Below are 23,760 nucleotides of genomic sequence, written 5' to 3'. Positions count from 1 at the left end.
CAATCTCGCAGAAATCAGACCAAAACAAGTCGAGTCGGGACAACTCTAAAATAAATGAATAAATGTTTCCTCCTGCAGACCACAAAATGTACAGAATATATCAACATCACAATTAAATCTATTTACAAGAAAATAATTAGTGAGGTAGTACTTATTTATAAGTTTGAAGGAAATTTCTTTGATTTTAACTGTGATTAGATATTTATGAGGTAATTTCCGAATTTTGCACCATCTCAGTCCAGCCACACCCTGCGTCAGACATGCATGTCGCGTCTCGGGTGTGTTGCATCATAAACATAAAATGTTTAGGTCACTGTGTCAAGTTAAATATAGTTTAATACTCAATCTTTAAACGCATCTTGAGATCCTTTGTGTGTTTTGAACGCAAGAACGCCTACAGAAGTGTTTTGTTCACTGTTTAAACTGCGCGTTGCTCATACTGCTGCAGTTTCACTTACTGCCCTCTGGAGTAAACAGGTGGTACTACAAGCATACATTTTTCAGGAATCTTCCTAATTATGGTCTGGGGGAAGTGCGATTTAAATGCGTAATTTTTTTTTCACGCGTTATTTTTGTAAAATGAATCGCACTGAATTAACGCGTTAAATCGACAGCCCTAATATACTGTATATATATATATATATATATATATATACACAGTATATTAGGGCTGTTTTTTTTTTTAGAGCATCAACTTGTTGTAATATAAAACTTTAAACTTTATTTTTATCCCTGATATTGAGAAATTAGTAACACATATTGATAAAATGGAAGAATATCCACACCTTTGCAAATATATAAAAAAAAATGTTTTAATTATTAGTTGTCTGATAAACCCAAAAAATAATAGCAAATTAATGTTGCATAACATTACATGTTACAATGCAACTTTTGCATTACAGAAACAGTTTGAGTTTGTTTGCTGCATTAACTTCTTTAAACCTAAACAACACAAAATTTGGCCAATTGTTCCCAGACTCGAATAAAACTGCATTTGTTAAATTTGAGGCAGTTAAGTAAAACTGCTAAAAAATATTAATACAGAGAGAACAAATAAGTTAGTGCTTAATTTGAATAATTAAAAAATGGTGCTTGCCAGTGTGACTCTTACAGAAGTGTGGGGTGGCAATAATAACTTGTTAACAGAAGATGGCACCAAATATTCATATTGATGTCATCTTTCTCAACTGTTATAATATCTTTGTTCATAAGATCACTTAAAAGTGTTCTGTATGAGAAGGCCTGTTTTGGGCTTTTTTGTCTTTAATGGCCTTAAAGATGTGACATATACGAAGTCAAATGTGAACCTTCAAACATATTATCCCCCAACTGCAAACATAAGTATTTCATGCTCTTATATACATACATATTTTTATCCCAGGCCTATCAAATCCAACATTAATACTACAGCTTAAAATTAAAAAAACTATTTAAATCACATTATGTATACAACATTATGCATTACGTAAACTAATCATTGTATTAATGCAGCACAGTAAAACTCATCTCAAAATAAAACTTCTATTTTCACTTGCACAATTGCCAGAAAGCTAAATAAATATCACTAAACAGCCCATGCACATCATTTTATTGTATGCCATGAACACATGAACTAAAAAAAAAACAAAAAACACACCAAATGTACACACTGTTATAAGAGTTATGAGACAAGCTTTTAATTCTTTTAATTTGGAAAACAAACAATATTTTTGCTATGACAGGACCTAATTTTAAACCATATATTATCAGATTAACAAATAGGGGGGATGGTCAGGGAAATAACAGACAAAAAATTATTTAATATGTGAGGTAATGGTTTTACTCTAAATTCAGTGTGGAGAGAATAAAAAAAGAGCACAAGCTATGTAGTTCAGAAAGGAAATCAAGTGTGGCATACAAGTGCTAAAGAACTTGTCTTGATTTAGTTTTGATTTTCTGCAAGCTAGAATTATTTTCAAATAGGAAATCAGTACAAAACTAACCAAAATAGTTATCAAAACAAACATTGACCCATTAAACAGACCTTGAAATATGTCTTGCTTGCATCCAAGATTCTGCAAGGTAAGGTTTCCACAGAAAAGTTTTTCTATCAGGAAGACTCGCAGACTTGAGTGAAATTTAAGATTACATTTATTTGATGAATATAAAACTTAAAAGTAATGTCTCTCTTTGGCGTAGGCCCCGTCTGGCGGTCCGAAGAAGTTATACTCAGAACCGTCATATCCTGCCAGAGATAGATGGCAGGGGCAAGGAGCCTACCCCCAAAAGAGAGAGAATGTAGAATTCTACCCCCAAAAGTGATGATCCGGTCAGGTACGAGCCAGGTCTTATTTAATTCTTGAGAAGAGGGGAGAAAAAAGAGATGTGAACACCTAGACTTGACATGAAATGCGCAACCTCTGGTAAGGTTGTGCAATACCTTTGCAATAGGAAAAGCGGTGCGTTTTTTTTTTTTTTTCTTCTCCACCTTGAGTTTGATTTTGTCCTTATGCTTTTTTTTTTTCTCTCCTCCTTGAGTTTGATTTTGTCCTTGTATGTTTTTTTCCCCTTCTCCATTTATTTGTCCTCGAATGTGATTTTGGGCACTCCTTCGAGGGACCCTGGTTTTGCAGAATCTTTGCCAAAGACGAACAACATGTATGCGGCCCTACGTTAGGCCGACATTGCTGTGCAGTATCTTTGTTGAAAGATAAACAACATTTGATTATGAAAACCCTGCGATGAGGGAAGAGTTGTTTGAGGTATCTTTGCCGAAAGGTAAACAACGTAGCATAAAGCCATGTGATTATGGCAACGTTGCGTGAAATCCCTTCGTTGAAAGAACATGTGATAATGAAACCCCTCCGACGAGGGAAGAGTTGTTTGAGGTATCTTTGTTGAAAGGTGAACAACATGCGTAACGCCATATGATTATGGCAACATTGTGTGAAATCCCTTCGTTGAAAGAAAACATAATTCGATGTGAAAACATTCAGACGAGGGAAGAGTTGTTTGATGGTTATATTTGCCGAAAGGTGAACAACATGCCTAGAGCCATACCATAATTGCAACATTGTGTGCAATACCTGTCGTAGAAAGATATTCCATGAGGCTCAAGCCCTCGAATGAGTTTAATGGTTATCTTTGCCAAGGTGAACAGCATACATATAGCCATACGATAATGGCAATGTTGTCGTGCAATACCCCGTTGAAAGATATCCCGTTATAGTGTGAGCTTTCCATCGAGGGCGGCTGGCTTGTGCAATACCTTTGCAAAGGAACCATGCTTGAGATTATGGAAGCCCTAGTGAGGAGGGTAGACAAGCCATCAGACTCCTCAATACTCAGAGACTGGTTTGACACACACGTGTCCTGAGTTGCACTTTAATTACTGTCACTTTATAACTGTCTGCTACCTCAATAACTGCTATGTGCATAGAACATTATCTCATAGTATGTTATGTTTACATTTTTAGAAACTGTCATCTTTTTGCACTACTGAGTACTGGTCGGCGCTGCACTGTCTATTGTCCTGTTCATTGTCAGAAATTTGTTGTACTGTCCTGTACTTTTTGCACATGTTTGCACGTGCACTTTATATAGGTATATATAGGTAGTTTATATAGGTATTTTATTTCGTTGTGTAGTCTCATGTGGTCCTATGTTGGTCCTTTGTTGTTTTTATGTAGCACCATGGTCCTGGAGGAACGTTGTCTCGTTTTGCTGTGTACTGTACTAACTGTATATGGTTGAAACGACAATAAAAACCACTTGACTTGACTTGACTTGACATAGATATGTGCTATCCTTGCTAACAGTGGGCGTGCTTTAATTGAATCATTGCGTAGGGAAGGATGTGCTGGGAGAGAGCCACCTACCACCACCAGATGGAGAGTTGAGCTTGTTTGATTTGGGTTAGGTTGACTATATTTCAGGTAGGTTTAGGAAGACCAGTGGCTGAGCATCTTGACAGTGGATTCCATTGTACCTCGAAGAGAGCCAGTAGAAACTACTCTGATGCAAAAGGAATACCCCGAGAAGATGTGAAGGGAGAGACCATAATGTTTTAACCAGTGGTGCTACATGGGAGCTAGGGATGGAGTGAAGAATAAGGAACAAAATTTGAGATGTCTGGTGTTAAAGCAAAAGGAAATGAACACGCACACTTGGAGATCAGAACGGAAAATAGAGTACTGCGTGATTGGCAGGAGGAGGAATAATGGGCCCAGGTGGAGTAGTAGGAAGTTTGGACCGGGCAAGTCCTTCCTGCATGAGAGTTGGAGGGGAATTTAAATGGGGTAGTAAGGAGGGGCTTAATCCAGCAGGAGAGGAGGTCTGAGACGGGTGGCAAGGATAATGTATTTCTTTTTTTTCCCTGTGGAACTCGAAGCAAAGGAGGGAGTCAGAGATTACACTGAAAAACCCTGGAATGTGTCTGGCTGAGATAATGAAGTTGCAGGAAATGCTCTGCCATGTCAGACGTCTCATAAGAAACATGATGGTTCGAGGAGGACCTGCCTTTATCGATTATAGTGATGACTGGGGAACTGTCGCATAACTACATCTATCAAAAGGAACCCCATATAATGCTGGCCGTGATGATGGGATACATTTCAAAGAGAGCGGATGGAGCAGAGAAGAAGGGGCTCCTAGCCGACCGCCTGGAGCGGTAAGGGCCGCTGCCAGGGGCGGAGGAGACCCCTTCTGTTCCCCGAGAACGCGGCGGGGTGTTCCGTCCACCAGGGGCTGGAGGACTGCCTCGGATCCGCCCGGAGAGGCGCGGCTGTTGTCCGATAGAGGGTGGAGGAGTGGCCGAGGAACAAGCTGCGGCATATCGGAGAACTGGCGAGTAAGAGTTTTTTTTTTTTCTTCATCTCTCTCTCCTCTCTCTCTCTCTCACTGTTGCTCTGCGTTGGCCTTTTCCCTGTTTTAAATTTTTTAGTTTTAATTATTTCTGTTTCCCTCCCCTTGTCCCCTCCCTCGTCCAGGTAGATGGGGATGACCTGCTGGCAGACAGCGCAGAAGGCGCGCCCTCCCCCAGGGAAAGAGGGGGGGATGTACGTCAGGCCGGGGGTCCCCAGCCTGAGAGAACGAGGGAGGAATGTGGCAGGGCGGAGGGCGAGTCCGGGTCGTGATCATACACCCCCGGTCCCGTATTGGGCTAATCAAGCTGCTGAGGTTTAAAGGTCGACTGCAGAGTATCGTGCGGGAGAGAGAGATCGTTAGCGGACATGTCCGTCATGTGTGTGTTTGTGTTGTCTTTTAAGTTTATCATTAAACCTATTATTTATATTGAAAAGCCGGTTCTCGCCTCCTCCTTTCCATTGAATACCTTTACATTGTGCAAATCATTTTACACTGGGCTGCTTTGTGAATGAGTTTCAAAAATTGATTCTCAAGCATGGATCAGTACCAACTGTTCGGGTTCCAGATTTACATTCTGAAGATGTATCACACTTTATATTTTGTGAATGTTTGCAAATTGTCTTTCCGAATGTGCTTGATAGCTGATTCCACGGCTAATGCAGATAAAGTTACCATCTCTGATTGTATTCACGGAGACCAGATATACATAGATACGCATACATATATATAAATAAATATATATATATATATATATATATATATATATATATATATATATATATATATTTATTTATTTATTCATACAGATATGGCTGAACTCCAGTATTTATGCTGTCAGTCATATTGGTTCTGATTTGTTGTTGCTGTAATGTCCGAAGCAGGAGCTGTAAAGGCATAGCCCTCTTCTGGAAAGGGGGCGGGGAGCAGCAGCTCATTTATATTTAAAGAGACACAAAATCAGCGGGTTTTTGATTCCACCCAAAAGGAAGCATTTACAACATGGTATAATAAATCATCCGTGGTGTATTTTGAGCTGAAACTTCACAGATGCATTCTGGAGACACCTGAGACTTATATTACATCTTGTAAAAAGGGGCATAATGACGTAACAAGACTAACAATCTTGACTCTGCACAGGTTTTATCCAATGATTGCCAGACCTACTTACCTGCTACAAAAATGTAACGTCCCTGACCATGCACATTAAAAGTGAACAGTATATTGAAATGCTTTGATACTTAAAAGTAATGTAGATGGGCTGACTGAAATTTGGAACATTGATAAAGCCCCAATACTTGAAGATCCCCATGAATTGAAACGTGGTCTGAAAAAAGATGAGTGAATGAGGACATACCATACAAATATCTGCTCTTTAATGATGCCTGCATGAGTAATAAACGTAAATATACCATGAAATAAGAATGACTCCATGTATGACCTGATCATATGGCGATATGCGTTATGCTGGTAATTAAATCATCAGATAAATAAGGGGAATGCTGTGTGGAGCTTGCCGCTAGGTGTCAGAGACGCGCCACAACAGTGGTGCTTCCGATTAGAATGTGGAAGTACGTATAGAGTAAGAAAGCCCTGCATTTTACGGATTGGCATTAATGCGGCCTTGGATGCGCTCAGGTAGGGAACACCGAAATGTTGTACCAAACTAAATAAATTATTTATTTCACCAAGGACCCTTTCGCAAGACTTTAGTGAAGGCTATATTAAACTGTGCTGCCATGCTCCCTCGGTGTGCCCACGTCGTGAGCTCTGTCTTTCCTGGTGAGTAGGGCATAGGGATGATAAACTGTATTGGCAAGCACCCAATACGTGATTAGAATGAAGGTGGGGATATCTTACTGAGTGGATTGATGGGACACCGTACAATAAGCACTGACTGTACATGATGATATGCCTGAATAATGATCTTAATTCACCGATGGGGAACACTTAGGCATGCAACACTGTGAATGACATTCGAGTGAACCTTGACCGAGTTACCCTCATGTGATCATGCTGTGAACGTGTGATTGCCTGCACTATGAGAGTGAATGCTCTGTTGACATGAAATACTGGCTTTTGATATTGATGCGCAGAGGTTAAATTGGGCCGGAGCAACCGGAGCACAGCTCCGCCTCCTCAGGTCCACAACACACCCTGCCGGAGCTCAGCTCCGTCTCCTTCAGCACCAAATATTGTTATGTGTTGTCACCTGACAACTGGCCCTCTCCAGTTCCACTGCTGTACGGAGAACAAGAATTGAGGCAGCTGTGTAATAGTCTGGCGATGAACTACTGTAGTGTCAAACAAGGTTTCAGGGACTACAAGGAAAACCCAAACATGGTAATTAAAGAGGGTCTTCTGAAATTAAAACACACAGTAGATACACTGGCTGTGAGCACAGCTGAATGTGAAAGGGGATTTTCAGCAATGAATACTATTGTTTCACCACTGAGAAATCAGCTGAAGATTGTCAATGTGTCCTCTTTGATGTTTGTAAAGTTAGTGGGTCCACCACTAGAGTTGTGGAACCCAACTAAGTTTGTTAGGAGGTGGGAGATGACAAGGAGGTCAGCAGACCATGCTGCCTGTAGACAAAGGCAGCATAAACCAGAGGAGCCTGCCTTTACTCCTATTTGGAAGCTGATGAATGCATGAATTGTAGTATGTGAATAAGTAAATGTGATGTATTTAAAGTGTAAACTGTTATGTCTGCACACAAGTGCCTCAAGTGTTGTTCGGGTTGTTTCATAATGCATTGAGTTGAGTAATTACCTCCTGTGTCGGTGTGATTAAATCACACATAACATAAACTGCCAAAGAATTTGGCCCTGATTCTTTTAAAGTGCTCATATTATACTCATTTTCAGGTTCATAATTGTATTTAGAGGTTGTACCAGAATAGGCTTACATGGTTTAATTTTCAGAAAACACCATATTTTTGTTGTACTGCACATTGCTTCAGCTCCTCTTTTCACCCTGTGTGTTGAGGTCTCTGTTTTAGCAACCGAGTGAGGCATCCCACTTCTGTTCCATCTTTGTTGGGAGTCACACATGCTCAGTAGCTAGGTAAGCACTGCTAGCTAGTCGGTTGCAGAGTATGAGGGCATGCCATGCTAGGTGAGCATTATAACGTGTGTTACAAAGTGACTCACGTTGGTCACGGAAGTAAAGGCTGGACTATAAGAGAGCTGTTTGGAGCAGTTTGCGAACAGTGTTTTCTTTTGGAGATAGTAAGTCCCTTTGGGCTGGACTTTGTAAACCTATAACATGCACAAAAAAGATATATAACACAATAAAGGAAAGGGAAAAAGCCAAAAAATATAATATGAGCACTTTAAATCAACATATTTTTTAAAAAAAATGAAATCTGTTTCCTGCCTGTTAACATTCAAGGTAAAAAATAATAATAAAGTAAGTGAATTGTAAATTATTTGTCTTTGTTTGAATAACTACTCAACCCTACCTTACACATTAATACTGGAAAAAGATCCCCTTTAAGTCATTTTACGGCGGGATTTTGAATGATGACCATTCACTGTAAATAAGGGCTGCCCCTCCCTACAAAAGCCAATTTAACCACTGTTGATGCGGATGCATTATGATGAACAGTCAGCATGGCAAAAGAAGGCCTAGACCCATGACTAAATAAGAATGCATTTGATGGATATGATAAGAACTTCGCTTATTTCTGATGGAAAACAGCTGCTGCCTGAGCAGATGATTTTGACGGAATTTGCGTGGAGCGCACTCATTCCACGAGGGGTCGTGCATACCAATTGAGGATGCGTTGGATCGATTGAGGGAGATCTCCTAAGTGAATGAGATGTGGATGAAGATCTAGGTTTGCTGATTGTTTACTCCCCATGGGTTTGATGTGGGCAGAAGTTGAGATGAAGTTATGACGTCGTTACGGGATGGTGGGCTTCCTGAGATATTCTTTGCACTTGTTATCCTATGGCCTGGAGAGGTCTATTATGATTCCTGGAGTGCACGATCCCACTGAGAATCCAGAAATTTGCATACGAGTGTTGCGGCGAGGACTGCTGCTACTGGATGACAGGTGAGGAGCAGTGAATAAGTCGGTGTCCATGCTGGATGTTAACTAGTCAGAGAGCGAATTGGACTTGATGTCAGACAGTGCTATAGAATGATGTTGCCGTGTTAGCACACTGAAACAGCAATGTGAGAGATTGTGAGCAGATTGCACAACATGTGATTGGCTGGGAATTACCCAGCTAATGGCGCAATGATGTACAGCCGCTAGTCTTCGACGGCTCGCCTTGGGTGTTTCCGAACAGGAAGGATCTTCTATCTCAGGCACAGGGCAATATTTCATCCCTGCCCCGAATTGTGGAATCTTTCATGTTTGGCCCCTAAGGGTACCAACTGAGGGACACAGGGCTTTCTCCTGAGGTTATCGAGACCTTTTTAAATGCCGGGCTTTTTCCACTTGGAACAAGTTTGGGTGAGATCTTAGATAGGGTAGATTTTACAGGGCAGAAGAGGACCTCTTCGCCTCTGTTGATAGCGCAATGTCTCCTCTACTTCTCCCTGAGTCGCCCAGTCCCCGGAGGGGCTGATCGTAGTAACGCATACATAGCACAAATGCGCCTGCACGCGTTTCCTTCTACTAAAGTTCTTATTACAGAACCAGCTTACTGCCAGTTTGCTTCAGTTCTGGGTTTTCTGTAGAAAGAACTGTCAGCGGGCACTTGCCTCACCACTGCCAGGTTCTATGTGGCCACTGCGGTTTGCCACGGCTTGGTGGGCGGGGTGCCCTCAAAGAGGCATCCTCATTATTGCCCGGGCCTACGAGGTGCGCGGTCAAGCTTCGCCAGTAGGTTTTAGGGTGCACTCTACCAGAGGGCTCTCCTCCTCTAAAACCTTGGCTAGAGGTCTCCCTCTGCAGCAAGTTTGTGATGCGGCAGGTTGTCCTCTCCGCACACATTCATTAGATTTTTATAGTTTGGATGTTTTGCCACTCCGGGCTCTTATGCCCTTGAGTCGACATCTCAAGCTCATGTCTGGGCAAGTTTGTGATGCGGCAGGCTGGTCCTCTCCGCTCACATTCATCAGTTTTTATGACAAGTTTGTGTTGCGATAGGGTTCTCTTCGCACACATTCATCGAACTTTATGGGTTAGATGCTTTGCTACTCCGGACTCTTATGTCCTTGAGTCGACATCTCAGCCCATGCCTAAACAAGTTTGTGATGCGGCAGGTTGTCCTCTCCGCACACATTCATTGGACTTTTTTAGTTTGGATGTTCTGCACTCCGGGCTCTTATGCCCTTGAGTCGACATCTCAGCTCATACCTGAACAAGTTTGTGATGCGGCAGGCTGGTCCTCTCCGCTCACATTCATCAGTTTTTATGACAAGTTTGTGTTGCGATAGGGTTCTCTTCGCACACATTCATCGAACTTTATGGGTTAGATGCTTTGCTACTCCGGACTCTTATGCCCTTGAGTCAACATCTCAGCTCATGCCTGAACAAGTTTGTGATGCGGCAGGCTGGTCCTCTCCGCTCACATTCATCATTTTTTATGACAAGTTTGTGTTGCGATAGGGTTCTCTTCGCACACATTCATCAAACTTTATGGGTTAGATGCTTTGCTACTTCGGGCTCTTATGCCCTTGAGTCGACATCTCAGCTCATGCCTGAACAAGTTTGTGATGCGGCAGGCTGGTCCTCTCCGCTCACATTCATCAGTTTTTATGACAAGTTTGTGTTGCGATAGGGTTCTCTTCGCACACATTCATCATGCTGTGGACTGTAATCCAATTAAATATGTTCAAAAATGTGGAATAAATTAGTATTGTCTTATCAATGCTTTACTGGCATGCCACAATGTAATGCATTTTAATAGTCGGAATTATCGTATTTAAAAATATATATTATATTTATACATTTTTAATTTAAATATTTATGATTTAATAATTATATATTGAATTATTGTTATAATCATTTCTCAGACATCATTATACATGTAATTAATAATTTTTATGTTGATTAATTAATTGGGTTTTTTATTTTATTAAATTGATTAAAATTTGTAGCCCTAGTTAATTAATATTTAGTACTTAAATAAAACCAGTTAATTTAAATGATAACACATAAAGCACATTTTTAGGTTAACATTTATTTATTTATTTTCAATTCCTTTAGAATTACAGGATAAAACCATATAATAATATAACTGCAAGGTTAACCTTGAAACTCTATAATTATTCCTAAATTATCAAAGGACTGACCACTTGAAGCACATAATCTGACAGTGGATGTGGAACCCCAGAGAAACAGATGAGCTAAGACGATGTCCCTGTGCTGAACTGCCAGTTCCTGGAACTGCGCTAGGATCAGCCAGTCGTCTACATAATTCAGAATGCAGATGCCCCGGAGTCGCAAGGAGCCAGCGCTACATCATGCATTGTGGATGTGCGGGTAAAAAGGGCTAGGCTGAGTGAAAGAACCTGACCCTGGAAGACTTCGCCCCCGGAAGTGAACCTCAGGAACTTTCCATGTTGTGGCAGAACTTCTAAATGAAGTATTGAAGTGCGTCATAAGATCGATGGTGACCAGCCAAACGAGTTGTAGGGCTTGAGACACGACCGTCTTGACAGGCATCATCTTGGACTTGAACACCCACGGGTAGTTCAAGCTTTAAGATCTAAGCCAGACGCCACCCCTCAACCTCCATGGGAAACGGGAAGTATTTAGTGTAATAACCTAACTCTCTCTCTGGAAGGGGAACACATACCATGGCCCCTTTAACCAGGAGATTGAGTTTTTTTGTTTCTACATAAAAAGAAATCCGGTTCACGGTAGTGAGAACACGCCGATGAAACACTGAAAAACGTCGAGTGAATTAAATCCTGACGCCCTTATAAGACCCACAGAAAAGAATATATCCGGCAGAAGTTTCCACGCTGCCAGGATCTCTGAGATGGGTATTATATTTTAACACTTCCTGTTGAGGGGTTGTCGAGTGTTTCGCGTCCTGAATAAAATGCAGGAACAGCGAAAACACCCAATTTTGACGGAAGCCTCTGCAACCCGAAACACCAAGAGGTGGCGGGAATGGAGGGGTACCGGGAGGGGTGAAGTGAAGCACGCGCCCCGTCCCGAGGGGAGCTACCCCCTAATCTAGGCGCAAGACCGTCAGGGTTTTCTCTTGGGTCTTGCTTCAGGGGCTGGCGAGGGCGGCGAGACTGTCCCCAATCCCTGGGAGGAGGAGCACGACTCGCCATGCTTTGCTTTTGAGCCTCCCTTCAGTCAGGACCGAGGCGGGTCTGAGGCTTGCTCGTCAAGCGCAGAACCCACACTCAGGTCGTCCAGGAGGTCAGCCTGGTATGCCTGTAAAACAGCATAGTGTGCAGAGCAGCACCAGCCTGACCTGCTGCTTGATAAGCCCTTCCCACTAAAGTGGAGGTTGTCCTACAAGGCTTTGAGGGGAGAGAGGGCTTCTTAAGTGACGATGCCGAGCCCGGCGAGAGATAGCCTCAAGCAGCTCTCTTCGACCGGGCGGCATCACTGAATACCCCGTGCCTCAGCACCCACGATAGTCGAATATAATGACGCCGAGGGTATGTGAAGATGGGAAGAAAATATATATATATTTTCTTTTTTCTTTTTTTTTTTTTTTTATATTTTTTTTTTTAGGGGTTCTCCATGAGCGAAAAAGCTCTTCATGGAGGTTATCAAAGAAGGGAAGGGACCCATGAGGCATTCCCTTTCTTTGACTGGAAGATAAAATCTATCCCCTAATTTGGAGCGTTTGGGGGTCTCTTTTTCGCATGGCCAGTCCAATCTGGCAACCGCATGAGTAACAACATCGAGCAATTCCTCCGTAGATTTTCTATCGCGGACGGAAATCTCGGAGGCGGGAAGAGAATCGCGATCCACCTCATGATCCGAAGAAGCATCGGAACGCGCTTCGAGATCATGTGAAGGACCAGCTGGGTTTGGGGAGAAAGTGAGAGAAAGGGAACAACCCGTCTCTTGCTCCTCAGCCAAATCCATGCAAGAGCCCCACGAACGATCTTTTTTTTTTTTTCCGTGAGTGCTGACTCCCGGAAGCAAGCGAGGCGAGCACGACGCACTCTGCCTGTTAAAGCAAATCGCAGTGCTCGCACCCTGCTGCAACGCGAGAGCAGCGTGCTCTTACCCCCAAACAAACAGCAAAAACTGATGTGTGTCATCTTCAGCTATAGAGCGAGAAGAGGGGAACACGCACCGCTTATGGCTTTCAGTCATTCTCTCTTTTTTCTTTCTTTTTAGAAATATATATATATAATATTTTCTAAACAGAAGAGAAAAGAGAACAACGTTTACTGCACACTGCCTAACTGATTCTAACTTCTAACAGAGGAAAGAAAGTTTTGACAGGGTTTGTGAAACACACAGAAACAGAATCGCTCTGAAAAAAGAGTTTTGACGACACCTGGTGACGTATCCATTTATAGCCTGGCCGCAGGTGCATCTAATGATTACATCAGCCGAGGCTATAAATTCCGGTCAATGTTCATTGACGTGTTACACACTATTTCAGCTCGGTTCACAGCTAGAGTTGTTCCCCGTAGCGCTTAGCAGCGCAGCATCAAAGTGAAGCTTTTTGTAAAAGGAACAACTAAAAGCAAAAAAATGTGACAGTAGAGACATATCCAAATATATTATTAACAAAAGATGATGTACAAGACAGCTTTACAATTGACCAGTTGCCAGAATATAATTTGTCAACGTGATATTTACAAAATGGCTTCAAGTTTGATAACAAGAATATAAGAACCCAAAATAAATAGGGTAAAATCCAGGATAAAATAATTAATTTAACACAGGTAAATGGTATTCATTTGGAATTATATTCTAAAGGTCTGCATATGGCTACTTATATATCATAAGACATTAAAGTTAATCTTAAAAACTCATAAAGTAAAGAGTTGTAGATAACATAGGTTTGTAGAGCACACATGTGAGAGGAGATCACATAAAATATTATGCAATACAAACTGTACATAAGACAATATTAATCAAAGTCCAATCCAAAGTGTACATAAAGCAGACATTTCATTAAGCTTCAGTTGTTATTGTTGCTGTGGTAAATGAGGCGGTCATAGTCAGAGCTATGACAGTCACAGTTTATTCACAGTCAGAAAAAACGGCACATCCACGGGTCCATGTTCTGGGAGTGTTCTAACTGAAAGTGATGAGGTCATGTGTGGTTTTATATTAAGTGTTTTTTAATTGTCTTTTAACTTTAAAAGTGTTTTTTATTCATTAAAAAAAAAAAAGGTAAAATCATAAACCAGAATATCCAAAGAAATTAATGAGTCTACACTCCAAAAAACGTTGGGTTATTTATTTTACCCAATAGCTGGGTTAAACATATTGGTCCTTCTGTTGGGTTATTCCTAACATTTATTGGGTTGTTTCTATAATAATGCTCCCAGTTGGGTTAAAACTGGTCTAGCGAGGACATTTTAAATTTCAACGTTCGACCAGTGCCACTGCCAACAGAAGATACAGAGGTAAGTTAATACTATCACGTTATATGAACGCTTATCATTTTCTTTATCAGCATAAAATAATAGCTGATTAATTAGATAATTAAATAATTTCCCCTTAATTTTGGGTCTGCTGTATTGCTGCTCACTTGGCTACCGACATAACACTTGCTATAAAGCCAGCCTATTTTAAACTGTAGTGTAGAAACTATTAATTGGGATGTTCCCCTTCACTTTCTGTGTTCGTCCCGACATTTATTTTTGTGGAAATTATACATAATATTTCATATATTTGGCCGAAGCGCGAAGAAATTGTAAGACGCCTTGGTTTTTAGACTAATTATCCGGTGTTGCAGACACAGCAGTTTATCATCAACTAAAAGAAAAGTATATTGTAATTTTTATAGTGTAACATTAAAATACTTCAAAGCGGAAATATAAAACATTTTATCTAGAAAGTATATCTGCAAGGCACTAAATTATATAATACACTAATTGGACTCAACAAGATTACACCAGAGATCGGCAACCTTTTTGACACGGAGTGCCATTTTTTATTTTCCTAGTCAGTGGCTGTGCCGATGAAGGATTAATAGTGGTGTTTTCCTTATTACATAACGTGTTGTTATGAAAGCAAAAAGAAACAAATGAAACACGGAATGTAGGCTGTTATCCGCGCAGTCTGACCGAAGCACTCTGACAGAGCTCCAGCATTTTTCTGTGGAGAGAGGAGAACCTTCCAGAAGAATGACCATCTCTGCAGCACTCCACCAATCAGGCCTGTATGGTAGAGTGGCCAGACGGAAGCAAAAGGGACATGAAAGCCCACCTGGTGTTTGCCAAAAGGCACCTGAAGGACTCTCAGACCATGAGAAACAAAGATTGAACTCTTTGGCCTGAATGGCAAGCGTCATGGCTGGAGGGATATTTTTCATTGGCAGGAACTGGGAGACTAGTCAGGATCAAGGGAAAGATGAATGCAGCAATGTTCAGAGACATCCTTGATGAAAACCTGCTCCAGAGCATTCTGGACCTCAGACTGGGGCGAAGGTTCAACTTCCAACAGGACAACGACCCTAAGCCCACAACCAAGATAACAAAGGAGTGCCTATGGGACAACTCTGTGAATGAGCCAGAGCCCAGACTTGATCCCGATTGAACATCTCTGGAGAGATCTGAAAATGTCTGTGCAACGACGCTCCCCATCCAACTTGATGGAGCTTGAGAGGTCCTGCAAAGAAGAATGGGAGAAACTGCCCAAAAATAGGTGTGCCAAGCTTGTAGCATCATACACAAAAAGACTTGAGGCTGTAATTGGTGCCAAAGGTGCTTCAACATAGTATTGAGCAAAGGCTGTGAATACTTATGTACATGTGATTTTTTATTTTTTTTTATTTTTAATAGATTTGCAAAGATTTCAAACAAACTACTTTCATGTTGTCATTATAAGGTATTGTTTGTCGAATTTTGAGGAAAATAATGAATTTAATCCATTTTGGAATAAGGTAAATGGTCTGCACTTATATAAGCACATATATTAAGCCTTAACAGTATTCAAAGCACTTTACACTGTGTCTCATTCACCCATTCACACACCAGTGGCAGCAGAGCTGCTGTGTAAGGTGCTACTTGGGGTTCAGTGTCTTGCCCAAGGACACTTCGGCATGTGGAGTCATGTGGGCCAGGATTCGAACCACCAAACCTGCGATTAGTGGCCGACCCACTCTACCAACTGAGCCACATATATAAAATAAATAAATAAATAAATATATATATACAATTATTTTTTTCTGGATGACATTTTGACTAACTATGCCATATGAAGAAAACAATTATTTGGCTGTCTGTACAGAATATCACACTAGAAATACTACCTGAAATAACACTCATTTGCATTTGATAACAATTTAGTAATAAAGCCAATTTAACATAGCAATGGATGTGCATGTTCCTGTATGCCTAATTAAGTTTTTCTATGCCATCAAAAACTCAATACAATTTCATATAGCAATTAGAATCTGGCTCAAAATATTCCAATCATTTATAGAACCTATTGCATTATATGGCAGTGACGTATGGGGTCCACTTCTGAATCATGAATTTGACAAATGGGACAAAAACCTGATTGAAGCCCTGCATGCAGAGTTTTGTTAGAGTATCCTCAGAGTCCAGAGGAACACACCAAACAATTGCATGCAGGGTGGAATTAGGCCAATACCCTCTAGTGATTCATACAGAGAAATGAGCCATCAGATTTAGGAAACACCTAAAAATTAGTGACCCCAACTAATAATTTTAAAGCCCATTAAATGAATACTGAAAAAAAAGCCCCATAATTCAGATGGTCCTGAGGCTGCAAAAACAGACTAACATGACTAACAACAGTCAACAGATAATTTGGTTAGGTCGAATATATATATATAGATCCAGCAGCATAAAGACAACATTTTCTTTATCTATGGTATGACACGTGAATGGCATGGCAGGGTGAGTATGAAGTGAAAGGGATGGAGAATTACGTAAAAATGGTTGAGATCAAATTATTGGTTATCAATATTTTGATGTCTTTTTATGTCTATTTAAAAAAAGAGGAATTATACTGCATCATCCAATGACGTTTGTGTCGAAACTGCAGACAGCTAAATTGATCAAATATTTAAATTATGAAAATATGATATATGCATGTGAAATACTTAGCACATTTTTCTTATAAAGCCTATTTGATTTTGTTTATTCCCTAATGTTAATTAATGCATTAATTATCAAACATGTACTAACATATAAATAGGGTGGCTATTATTAAGACACTGGATTTTAAGTAGTTAATGTTGTGATTAGTAATAAATTTGTAGTTATTTTAAATTAGCCATTGTTAGTTAATAGTTTTCAATGAGGCAAATACAATTCAGTCATTTTTGATTAGCTAGCTGACTTCATCCTGGCCTTTGCCAGGCAGTTAATACTCAATGTTTTGGCTTTTCACTTTCACCACACCCCTTGTCTCACTGGGCTGGGTGGAGGAACTGGTTTTCTCATTTCCAACTCATGGAAATTCTCTCCTCTCTCATCTCTCTGCAATAACACATTTTTCGCAACTTCGTTGAAGAGCTATGTATTGCTGTCATCATTCCCTGAGGATGGCACTCCGCTGGTGGTCCTTGGGGACTTCAACGTCAACATAGACAAATCTCATGTGGTTGACTTTCTAGCTCTTCTGATCTTTTTAACCTTACAAGAATGCACACTCCATCAACACACAGAGCAGGAAAAAAGCTAGATCTCATCCTTATTTGAAACTCTAATCATCCTTTAGTTACTCCTCTAAATATCTCTGATCATTTCGTCAACCAGTTCTCTGTCACTCTTCCTTCTTTCTTGCATCTCTCTCCACCTATGGTCTCCTTCCGCCATAACCTCCGCTCTCTCTCCCCAACTTACTTCTCTTTCTATGTTCTCTGCATCCCTTACCTGCCATATCCTTTCTCTTTACTTGATGTAAATGAAGCCACAAATGATCTTTGCTCAACATTAACTTCTTGCCTTGATAGTGTCTGTCCTCTTACCTCCAGGCCAGCACGTGCCACACCTATATGCTCTCATGACCAAATTAAACTGGCAGGACTTTTTGCCTGCAATATTAAAATGTCACTCTTAAAGGCCTTTGCACATCAGATGTGAATGGTTGGTGTGATTTCTCGCCACAATCATCATTTTTAAACCTAACAAGCCATTCTTATTCGAGCGAACATTCGTGCCGAATCGCGCGGCGACAAAGCAAACCTTTTTTTTACAGTGTGTGTCTAATTTTTTTCTTTGCCCGGCAAACAAACACCCTTACCAATAATAAATAATCTTTAGATCACGTGTCAAAAGCCATTGCAGTTACAAGAACCAGAGCAACAGGTCACACTATAGCACAGAAAGCTGTTTTGACCACCAGCATTAAACTGTGATGTAACTTGAGAAAGAAATCTTGAAACAGCAGTGAGGAAGTTTATTTCAATTGCATCAAATGCCTTCAAAAATAAAATCTAATTTGGGTTCTCTTAACATGTAAATGATATTGCTGCATCACTGCCATGCATCCCCTTTAAAAATGATCTGATATCATGTGGATTGTCTTCATAATTTATTCTTTACTGATGCATTGTTAGGCCTTTGCATTTGATCTTACATGAGTTCTTTTATATCTTTAATATAATTTATTTCACAGCATATTTGCCTTTCTATCACTTTTTTAATAAACAACTTTGGGAATCTTAAGGAGTTTTCCTCACCAAATATTAATAATATTAATACTATTGCTGTGACCGGCACTTAACACAAGTATAAACAGAGGCAGTTGCATATAATTAATATTGTTCCAAATTCTAATGTTTTAACACTTGATTTTTCTAATCACCCCACAGACTGTGTATACATGATAATACTGTCAGTGAACAGAAATAGTTTATGAGTTGTCTCAAAGGTTTTTTCCTTGTTGTGCAAATCAAACACACACTCGTCATCGCTGCTTCAGCTTGTAGACAGATGTGTTTTAATTTTTTAGATCTGCTCTCTAGAGCATTGTTTTCTTGTCTTTGTTGTTTGTTTTGTAAACTTGTCATGAGGTTAGCTCTTCTTGTTCTCACCCGGTGATGGGCAGAGGGCAGACAAGCTCAATGGTGCAACTTGGGCCCTCTGACTGGGAAAGACTTGATACCTTCTACAACCAAATATCATAGCTGTACATTTAAAAATGTGCAGCAAATCAATGATTCATTTTACCCAATAAACAATAAACAATACATTTGATTTTCAATTCATCATTTCCATGCTCCACATTAAACCAACCAGACAATCAACCAAAAAACGTCCACGAAAAGTAGGACCAAGTTTGAAGATCACACATTCAAGGACAACATAGCTAAAATGACAGCCAAAGGAAATTTCATTTGGAAATAAAGAATACAATATGGAAGGCAACAAAAGGATTGCACCATATAGAATCCATGGTTTTAAAAAATACAGATGCTTTACAAAAATTGTCCAATTTTGTGAGGCATCTGAAAACCCACAGACTGAGGTATGTTGGGATTGTTAAATGTTACATTTTAAATGTCAGCTACTGTTCAGTAGCATTTAACTTACCATGAGACTTGAATGCAAAGTGACTTACTTGTGACTTGTAAAACAATGACTTGGTCCCACCTCTGCACAATAAATCCAAAAATGGCAGAGCCTGTAATGGAATGACATTTTGAAGATGCAGGCAAAAAGTTGATACAGTGACGGTTTGTTAATGAGACGGCCCTGGCCATACCCTCTAGCCTCTGGTTGTCTGAAAAATTTTGTGACCATCTCACAAAGTTCAGGGCTGCGGAGAAGAAGTGCCGCAAGTCAAAAGACCTTGCTGACCTGAGCAATTATCAATCTCTTCTCTCCTCTTTTCCTCTAGTGTTTCTGTTGCTACAGTTAACTATTACTATAATAAGATCAGTAAAACTTTAGATTCCCGCAAACTGTTTTCAAAATGATCTTCTCTATCCTCTTACCCTCCACTTCTCTGACTGAGGATGACTATGCCACATTTTTAATGTAAAAAAAACAAGCATTATCTTCACTATACACACACAACCACCCTCTTCCCACATCCCATCCTTTGTTTCCCTCTTTCTTTTCGCTCTCTGAAACTGAGGTCTCATTTGTTATCCTTTGTTTCTTTCTTTCTTTTCGCTCTCTGAAACTGAGGTCTCAAAATTAGTTATTTCTAACAGTCCTGTCCTTTTGACCCTATCATCTCCCATCTTCTGCAAGCTGTCTCTCCATTAGTCTAGCCCGCACTCACATGTCATCAACATATCTCTTACAACTGGAAACTAGGGCTGCACGATTTGGACAAAAAGTCATAGTGCAATTATTTTGAAAAATATTGTGATTGCTACTGGGGTTTTCACACTTGAGCCCTCTTAAAAAGAACCAAACTGAGACATTTATTTCAGTTCAACCACAAACAAAGTCCTCTTCATATTCAAATGTTACCATTCACCATGTACCTGTTTTTGTCCATATACTTGAATATTAGGGATGCTCCAATCAGGATTTTAACATCCGATACCGATCTCCAATTTTCTTTTCATCTCATCAATCGATGCTGATCATTTAACATTTTATCAGCAGCTCTGTCGAAACTGGTTATATGTAAGTTTTCTGCTCAATGTCACTGTTAACCAAATTTCCCTGTTGGTAAAACCATAGTTGTTGCCAAGTTTTTCTGTAAAAAATAATGTTGGTTTATTGAATAATTCAGTATACACAAAATATAATTTTAAAATATAAATGTTACTCTTCATTCTAGGCCTTAAAAACTAGTAGGCTTATACAAACTATTTGGTCACCATTTAATTTAATTATTTTATTCATTATTTTATTATATTTAATTTAGCAATGCATTATATTATATTAACTCAATATTTGATAGATTTATTATATGTATGATCCTTCTGTTTCATTTTGTTGAATGTTGGTAATATTAGTTCTGCTTTCACTTGTTTCCATGGGGAGTGTAATAAGGACGACATGCTCTTTCATGAGGTAAATCAATGACAGAAGTTTGAGGAAGAGATGTTTCTGGACTCTACAGGTGTTACTGTTAATGCTGTTTGCTCAGCAATCATTTAATAAAGATGTTTGAATTATACCCCATCTTGTATTCTGCATTAGTATTATGATACATGTGCCTTGCGAAAACTGAAATGCTGCTACCGCAGATAATAATAAAAACGCTTCATGCAGGACGCACCAGTTTAGTCTAAATAAAGTGTTTAGCGCACGTAAGCAAACAGAACCGAACTCAGAGCACTTCTGTTACTCTAAGCATGAGAGGGAGTTGTGGAGCACAGAACCGCTCTAAAAACACTGTAACTAATTTAATATAGGCTGGACGGAGCAGACTATTTATTTAATTAAATCGCAGCCCTTTGCAATTTAATAATCGCACAAGGTCATATCGCGGTTTCGATTTTATTTCGATTAATTGTGCAGCCCTACTGGAAACTTTGCTAACACATTCAAGCAGATTTGTGTAACCCCACTGTAAAAATAACTAACACATAAACCCATGGTAGTCTATAATTACAGACCAGTCTCTCTCTTAACTTTCCAGGCTAAAACGCTTTAGAGGGTTGTATTCAACCAGTTGTCTACTTTTCTGTCACAAAACAACCTATTTGACAGACATCAGTCCGTCTTCAAAAAAAGGACAATCAATGGAGAATGCCCTCATCAGTAGCTGAAACCCTGCGACTGGTGAGAACTCACTCTTAATCATCTATTCTCATTCTAATTGAACAGTCAGCTCATTTTGAAACAGTAAACCACCAGATGCTGCTGGCCACCCTCTCCAAACTTGGCATCACAGGTACTGCACTTGGATGGTTTAAGTCATACCTCACAGACAGATCCTTCAAGGTCTCCTGGAGAGGAGAGGTGTCTAAGTCAAACCAACTAAGCACTGGTGTTCTTCAGGGATTAGTACTTGGACTCCCCCTCTTCTTGATATACACAGACCCAGCATGTGCTCAATAGAGACTGAATGGCAGCCAGAGAAAATAAAAGTTTAGAATTAAAATAGTTTTATATCTGTATGTGTAGTGCCTTATAATGCATTGGCAATATACTCTTAATTTCATCCTGCCAACAGTGCTTCATATAAATTTAATCTGATCTCATTGTTGCCAGAGGTAGCAAGGGATAATCACGGTACAGATCTTGAGACTTATGTATTAAATGGAAGCTACGCCAACCAAGAAAATACTCCAGGGAAAAATGTTTAGCCAACGAAGGGCACACAGGTTCAAGTTTTCCCAACAACAAAAGGCAGGAGGTGTGGATACAAAATAAATTTTTCTTTATTAGCTTACACAAGGCAATACAAAGATCAGATAAAATGCACATATAAAGTTAATTAAAAATACAACCAACCTACTGTAATGTGGCACTACAGCTTTAAGAGTGGGTCTTCCTGGAACCTTTGGTTGTCGAATGCGGGACAAAAACAAGTGTTGTTGGTCTGAAGTCATTATACCTACAGGGAACTACTGTCCAGAACCAGCTGAATGGCACCCTACATGTTATAACAAAATATATCCAAAACAAATTATATTAAAGGGGCAGAGGCTTACCAGTAGTGGGCAGGCTAGCTACAAGCTAAATGTTCCCCCTGTAAAAATTATGCAATAACCACATGTGCACCATCTCACTCGCACACACACACACAAGTGAAATAGGTGGTGAAATCTACACAGCACTCAGTGACGGGGGAGATCACCACCGCAAATGGGAATGGCTAGCCTCGCTAATCTAGGCCTTGAGCTCCTAATGAAAAATAAAAACACAATATCAATGAGGAAAATACCAATAATTAACAAAGAGCTGGCCACCGTTAAATGGACCAGAACTAAAAAGACAAGACACACAAACTTTCAAGTTGAGATCAGAAATAATTAAATATTAGTATTGACTTCACAAAGCAATACGAGTACATAAAAGGATAGAAAAAGTTTCAGTCTATCCTGTCTAAAAATATTAATACTAAAACTAAACAAAAACATTTGAGCAGCAGAATTACTCAAAGAAATATAGTTAAGCGGAAAAAATATACATTTTAGATAAAGAAAAATCAAAAATAAAATACAAATAAACGAGCACAAATAAAACGTCTAGGTTACTGTTGTAACCCCCGTTCCATGTTGGAGGGAACGAGACATTGTGTCGAATGGAGCGACACTAAAGGTTTTTCTTGAAGACCTCGGTTACCTCTGAACTTGAGAAAAGGCCAATGAGAAATTGGCAGACAGAATTTGCATGTCCCTCCCCCAGACATACTGCACTGAGGAGCCGAGGAGCCGAGAATGAGGATCAGCCATTACAGTGGCTCGGCACAGCGTCGTGGCCGGGGGGAGACAACATCTCATTCCCTCCATCGGGGAATGGGGGTTACAACAGTAACCTAGATGTTCCCCATTTGTCACTCATTCGATGTTATGTCGAATGCATTGGCATCGGCAATCGACATGCCAAGCATGGGAGCAGGCCATTTAACACTTTAACACGCATCGGAGAAGGCATTCTTTTCCAACTCTTATTCATTCAGGGGGAAAAGACCCTGCAGGGAGGTTAAATGTGGCTAATTCATCACAAGGGTTTTCAGGCCACATGTGGATGTGGCACGGTTGTAGATCCTACCTAGTGAGGGTGGAGTTGCTACAAACACAGTGACCGGGCGCAGATGGGACTGCCCAAGGGAGATGCGGGTCTGCTGGCAGGGGGACAATACCTTGGAAAAAACACACAGGGGATTAATTTGTGATGGCCAAACCCTGTGGAGCACCTGTTCCAGTACAGAGTAGTTAGTACCTGTAGTGGGTCTGGTCG

At 40.2% G+C, this 23,760-nt stretch overlaps 1 pseudogene; it reads right to left on the bottom strand.

Moving 5' to 3' along the window:
* Nucleotides 1–1,213: 1,213 nt before the first annotated feature.
* LOC127627378 (putative olfactory receptor 14L1) lies at nucleotides 1,214–13,814 on the bottom strand (annotated as a pseudogene).
* Nucleotides 13,815–23,760: the final 9,946 nt, after the last annotated feature.

This window comes from Xyrauchen texanus, chromosome 34 (assembly GCF_025860055.1).
Source record: "Xyrauchen texanus isolate HMW12.3.18 chromosome 34, RBS_HiC_50CHRs, whole genome shotgun sequence".
Classification (NCBI taxonomy): Eukaryota; Metazoa; Chordata; class Actinopteri; order Cypriniformes; family Catostomidae; genus Xyrauchen; species Xyrauchen texanus.
This window is presented reverse-complemented; position numbering and strand designations above follow the sequence as displayed.